The 6,000-nt window shown below is 30.8% G+C and overlaps 1 long non-coding RNA gene across 1 annotated transcript; it reads right to left on the bottom strand.

Moving 5' to 3' along the window:
- Positions 1-2,764: 2,764 nt before the first annotated feature.
- On the bottom strand, positions 2,765-5,657 carry LOC108464873 (uncharacterized). The gene is made up of 2 exons (XR_001868365.2): positions 4,314-5,657; positions 2,765-3,362 (listed from the first exon to the last, which is right to left on the bottom strand). It is a non-coding gene; the product is annotated as an uncharacterized LOC108464873 (long non-coding RNA).
- Between the last annotated feature and the right edge of the window lie 343 nt (positions 5,658-6,000).

Below are 6,000 nucleotides of genomic sequence, written 5' to 3'. Positions count from 1 at the left end.
ATTAGGGGTATTCATAACCGGGTACCTAGATTTTCGGGTATTAAAAATGTTGGCCCGTGACCCAACCCTTGAATATCAGGCACCCGTAATAATTAGATACCCATATTTTCGGGTCACAGGGTACCCAGATTAAATTTGTGCAATTTTTTTTACAAATCATACAATTTATAGTAATTCAAAATGACAAACTTAAAAATCCAAAGTAGATAATAGCATAATCCAAATATAAAGTTTAGATATCCAAATTACATAATCCAAAGATAAAACTTCAAAAAAATACAACTAAAGATAAAACATATAGTCGTGTACTCATCAATCATCATGGCATGGTGTGATGTCCGAAACTTCGTTTGTCTCATCAATGATAATAGTTGGCTACTCCAAAGTCTTGAATCCTTACACACACACAAAAAAAAAAAACATTTCAAATATACAACAACAATATATGTTTAGAAATATAAAGATTTAAATATCTAAACTATCTAAATAAATATTACAAAATAAAAATAATAAATTTGAAATCGAAAACTAACCTTCTTCCATATTCTCCAATGCTAGCAAGGTCTCCTCTATCATAATGGGGTCATGAGAAGCAAAAATCCAATCTTGAGTACAAATAAGAGCTTTCACCAACCTAGGAGTCAAATAAGTGCGGAAGGAATCAAGAACACGTCCTCTCGTGCTAAAAGCGGACTCCGAAGCAATGGTAGAAACTGGAATTGCAAGTATATCTCATGCCATTGTCATAAGAATAGGATAATTGTTTGTTTGTGCAAACCACCAAACCAAGATATCAAAACTATCATCATTATCACGAACACATTTATCCCCCCAAATATCTGTCTACCTCAGTTGTTGTTTCTGAAGTATCAATTAATTCTATCTCAATCACATAGTCCTTCCTCAAATTTTTTCCTTTTAACCTCCTTATTTCTCCCTTACCATCATGGCCACTAGAAATTGGATCTAAAGAGCATGATCCCATTTGTGTTGATGGAAAATGTGAAGAAGCATAAAAGTCAAACAATGATGGCAAAAGTTTTTTTAATTCGTTGGCACAAGACATAAAAGTTGTTAGGATTATACGAACGGTGAACAATCCACTTAACATATCTTAACTTATGCCTAGGATCAAGAACCAAAGCAATAGACATCAACACATTCACATTCTTAACATTTGCTCAATACTTAACAAATTTCAACTTCATTTGGCGTGCCATACTTTTAAGCCCGTCATTCAAGTTATCAACATAACAATTAATTGTATACCCGATATCATATATTTCTTCCACAAAGGTATTATTAGTCACATACCTTGATATAGAAAATCTCAATGTAGTTTCATAAAAGATTTCAAGAAAAGGCAAGAAACAAGTAACTTTGTCCCAATCCTCAGAAGCACTACCAACTTGTCTAAGCTCTTTTGTGTAAGGAAGGTACTTAGTTTTCATATTTTTGAATGCCTTCCTAAACACCAAAGCACTTTTAAGCATGGAGTAGGTAGAATTCCACCTTGTTTCAATGTCCAAGCAAACAAGACCTTTACATTTTATATTCTCCTCTTCAACATAATATTTAAACTTTTGAAGCCTTGCAGGGGAAGGCCTCACAAATTTCATAGCAACACGAACTCTCATAATAGAAACATCAACATCTTTCAGCCCATCTTTAACAACCAAATTCAGAATATGTGCAGCACATCTCATATGCAAGAATTCAACATTAAACACACTTCCATCCCATAAGTTAACAATTTGCTTCAAATACTTGATCACTAGATCATTAGAACTAGCATTATCAACCGTTATAGTCAAGATCTTCTTAAGACCCCATTCTAGTAGACACTTTTCAACAGCCCTACCAATAAGCTCCCCAGAATGACCAACAATTGGGTAAAAGTTAATGATCATTTTATGTAATTTCTAAGCATCATCTATGAAATGGGCAATAAAACACATATATGACAAATTTTGACCAGATGTCCATGTATCAGTGGTAAGACCTACCCTAGAAGATAAATTATTGAAAAAGTTCTTTAATATCTTCCTTTTTTTCAATAAAAAGAGCATAACAATCTCTTGTAATAGTAGCACGTGAGGGAGGAACAAAATCAAGAATGGCAATCTTGCAAAAGTAACGAAAACCTTCACGTTCAATGAAACTAAGGGTGTGTTCTCCTTTGCTTTTGGGATGAACTTTTTCTAAAAAAAGTACTTTTCTCTTAAAAGTAATGAAGAACACATATCATTGGGGCAACTTTTTTAACTTTTGGAATGAACTTTTTTAAAGGTGAAAAAGCAGTAAATTTTAACTTTTTCAGCCAAAAAGCACTTTTGGCTATTATTTTATCTTTTTAACCTTACTTTTTGACTTAAAATGTGTTTGATGCTATTATTTTGTATTCTCTTTCTTGGTTATTTAATATGAGTTTTACAAATGTGTTAAAAGCATTAATTAAAAATAAAAATATTTTTAAAATAATACAATTGTATCAATATCTAATTACAAATATTTAATTATTATATTTAAATATTTAAATATAGTTTATATATTCTAATTAAATTTAATAAATAATTAATATTAATTACTTAGAAATATTTAAAATTAATATTATATATTAAAATATTAACAATAAGTTATAATAAATTATTTTTTATATTTTTACAAAATATCATAATATTAACTAATTTGAACATTATTTAAATACATATTTGTTACTTTATAATATCATGTCTAAAATAGATATTTTACTTTTCAAAAGCACTTTTTGACATCAATATCAAACACTTAAATTTTTTCAAAGCATTTCTCAAAAGTACTTGAGAAAGTACTTTTCCACAACATTTTTCAAAAGCACTTTTTCACAGCACTTTTCAAAAGCAACGAAGAACTAGTCCTAAATGTCAACTCATCAATAATCACCATTTTAGCAAGTGCTTGTCTAATCTCATCTTGATCAAAACGCCATAATCTAAGAACACTAACAGTTTCTATGGTCCCATCAGCGTTGCACTTTGTCTTAGACTCAAAATCTAAGATTGTTTTTTATCTAGGTTAAAAGGGGCTTTCTTACACCGACTACTGTGACACCTCATTACATTAGTTCCATTGTTAGATGAAATAAATACATTCATCATGATTTTTATCACCATCAATTTTTTTAAAATTATCCCAAACAGTAGAAGGTTTTTCCTTTTTAACTCCATCTGTTGTAATTTCAATGGCCTTCTCCCCTTTCCTTTTGTTTTTTGCACTTGTTGGAGTCTCCATCACCATTTTAGCCTTTAAGGTTCCTTAGACGCATCAGTTGAAGAAGATATCTTCTTTAAGTCATCATCATTTTCCCCAATCATCGACATATTCTGAAAACTATAATTTTGTTAATTATGATTTGTAGAACAAACAAAGTACACATGAGCTTTGGTTTAGTTTATTTATATTTACATGCCTTCTTCCTTATATAGAAGAAAATTAACCCTACCATCATTGGTTAAACACATGCAAAAAGTGAACATAAAGAAAAAGTCAGCATGCCAACATATACAATGAAAGGTGAAAGCAACGAAAACCATGACAACAAATACTCTTGGCTGAAAATTTGAACTTTTATCATAAACCAATTTGGAAAAATAAGCTGAAAATTAGATAATTCAACTACCATAACTCAATTACTTATTCTTGCAGAGTTGGTGGAAAAAGTGGACTAAATAAGAACCAAGAGAACATTTAAGATGATAATTACAGTAAAAACAATTAATTAAGAAATGAGTTTTTCATCAGAGACAGTATTGTCAGAACAATTTAAATTACAGTCAACAAATGACATCAGAAAAAAGGAACATGATTTATGAACAGAAACTATCCATAGGGCATAGGCAAGAACAAAGTGCATTCAGAAAAAAGTAGTTTAAAGTTGTCTTATATGATTAAACAGTCTGCAGAATACAATCGATGAAAGTCTGATTGTCTAATACTAGACAAAGTTAATAGCAAATCATTCATCTCCTCATTCCTATAGGGTCACAACATGAGGTATAAAATGGAAACAATCAAGCAATAATTTAGAATCTTTAAACATAATAATAGTAAATATCAAGCTCTAGGATTTACGGTTGTTATAAAATATCCATAATTTCTAATTTTCTATCACCCAAAAGATTTGCAAAACACCATAGTGAAATAGAAAACAAAATCTCAAACCGACTGACTAGTATACCAAAGAAAAAAAAAACGAAAACAGAACAAAATAGAGAAGTTTGGGAAGAGACAAAGAGAGAGACGGGTAGACTGAAATATTGAATAGTAGTGCTTACTTGAGCTTTGAGACAGAAATGAGCGGTGATGGTGGGAGCGGTCAGACGGCAGGTGTCAAGTGGTCACAGATGGTCAGTCGATCGGTGGGAATGGGGTTGACGGAGATGATTTGCATGCGAGAATTGAACAAGTGGGATAGTAAACATTCAGGCATTAAGATAAAATACTGATTTAGTCCTAAAAACTATAAAGATATAAGATAATATAATGGTAGAATTGCATTTTAATTCTCATAAAAATATATACTCTAATCTCAACCCAAAAAATTTTCCTGGCTTTGCCCTTGTTACTATACAAAATAAGACTAAGATTTACACACAATCTTAATTTTCTTCAGTGTTTAAGCTATTGATCTCAAAATCAAGTGTTTTGTTCGATTAAACTGATCATAATAAGCTTACAAAATGACATAAAAAAAACACTTTTCTCTCCGATACATCCTCGTTTTCTCGGCAACCAAACAGGACTTTTCCAAGTAAATTCAAATGCATCGAAATAAAAGTCTAAAGCTTCTTCAAATAGTTTCATGTATATATCAAGGAAAATCTAAAAATAATAATATTGCATTTTAGCTCTCATAAAAATGATAAAATTGTAATTTAGCCTAGGTTACCATACTAAATAACACTAAGATTTACACATAATCTTAGATGTGAAAAGAAAAAAGCATTGCTCTAAGCATCTATTAATAGTTTATTAGTTTACATTCCATTTGAATTTTCTTCAATGTTTAAGCTATTGATCTCGAAATCAAGTGTTTTGCTCAATTAAACTGATCATAATAAGCAAAAACAAACATAAAAAAAAAATTAATGCCATCCTTCTCCCTGATCTCACACTCGTTTTCTTGACAGCCAAACAAAAATTGCCCAAGTAAATTAAAATGAATCAAGATGAATGTATAAAGTATCCTCAAATAGTTTTGTATATATAAAAGAAAATCTAAAAATGTAGAAAAAAAATATTATTTTAAATAATCTAAGGGTTTTGCTTACCATGGCTGATGATGCGAAAAGCAGAGGTGTCAATGGGGAACGAGATTTTAAATGACGGAGAAGATGGACAAAACTTATAGGGTTTGTCAAAGGGTTGGTCAGGATAGAAGCATGAAAAAGAGGGAGAAGGTTGGAAGGAAATGGGAAGAAGAATTGAAAAACAGAAGATGCTTCAGACGAGAGAATGAAAGAGAGAGAGAAGGTTGTAAGGAAATGGAAAAAAGAATGAAAAAAAGAAGATGCTTCATACATGAGAATGAAAAAGAGGGAGAAGGGTAAAGTTGAAACTCACACACAGGTATTCCATGGGTAGAGTGCGGAATGGTAAACGACAGTTTTGCCTTGAATAAGGCTGTATAGAATAGGGCTGTAATAGCCCATTACAGCTAACCAAACAATGGAATAGGAATGGGCCACTGAATTCAACTATAATAGTTTAGTATTACAGTCAACCAATCATACTGTTAGTAATTAGGGTAAAAAATTAGGAATCAAATGTAAATAATTACTTGGCCTGGAAATTTTGTTTAAAAAAAAAAATACCTATTTAATTTTTTATCGGATCAACGAGTCAAGTATTTTTTAGCACCCTTAGTTTCAATGTACTTGTTGATTTATATTAGATAGATGACTATCTCTCTCATATTCACCAAGCCATTATGAATGATGTTGCTAACTTATAAAGAATTAT

The sequence above is a fragment of the Gossypium arboreum genome, chromosome 8 (genome assembly GCF_025698485.1).
Source record: "Gossypium arboreum isolate Shixiya-1 chromosome 8, ASM2569848v2, whole genome shotgun sequence".
In the NCBI taxonomy this organism is placed as follows: Eukaryota; Viridiplantae; Streptophyta; class Magnoliopsida; order Malvales; family Malvaceae; genus Gossypium; species Gossypium arboreum.
The sequence above is the reverse complement of the archived record's forward strand: the minus strand, read 5'-3'. Positions and strand labels throughout refer to the sequence as shown.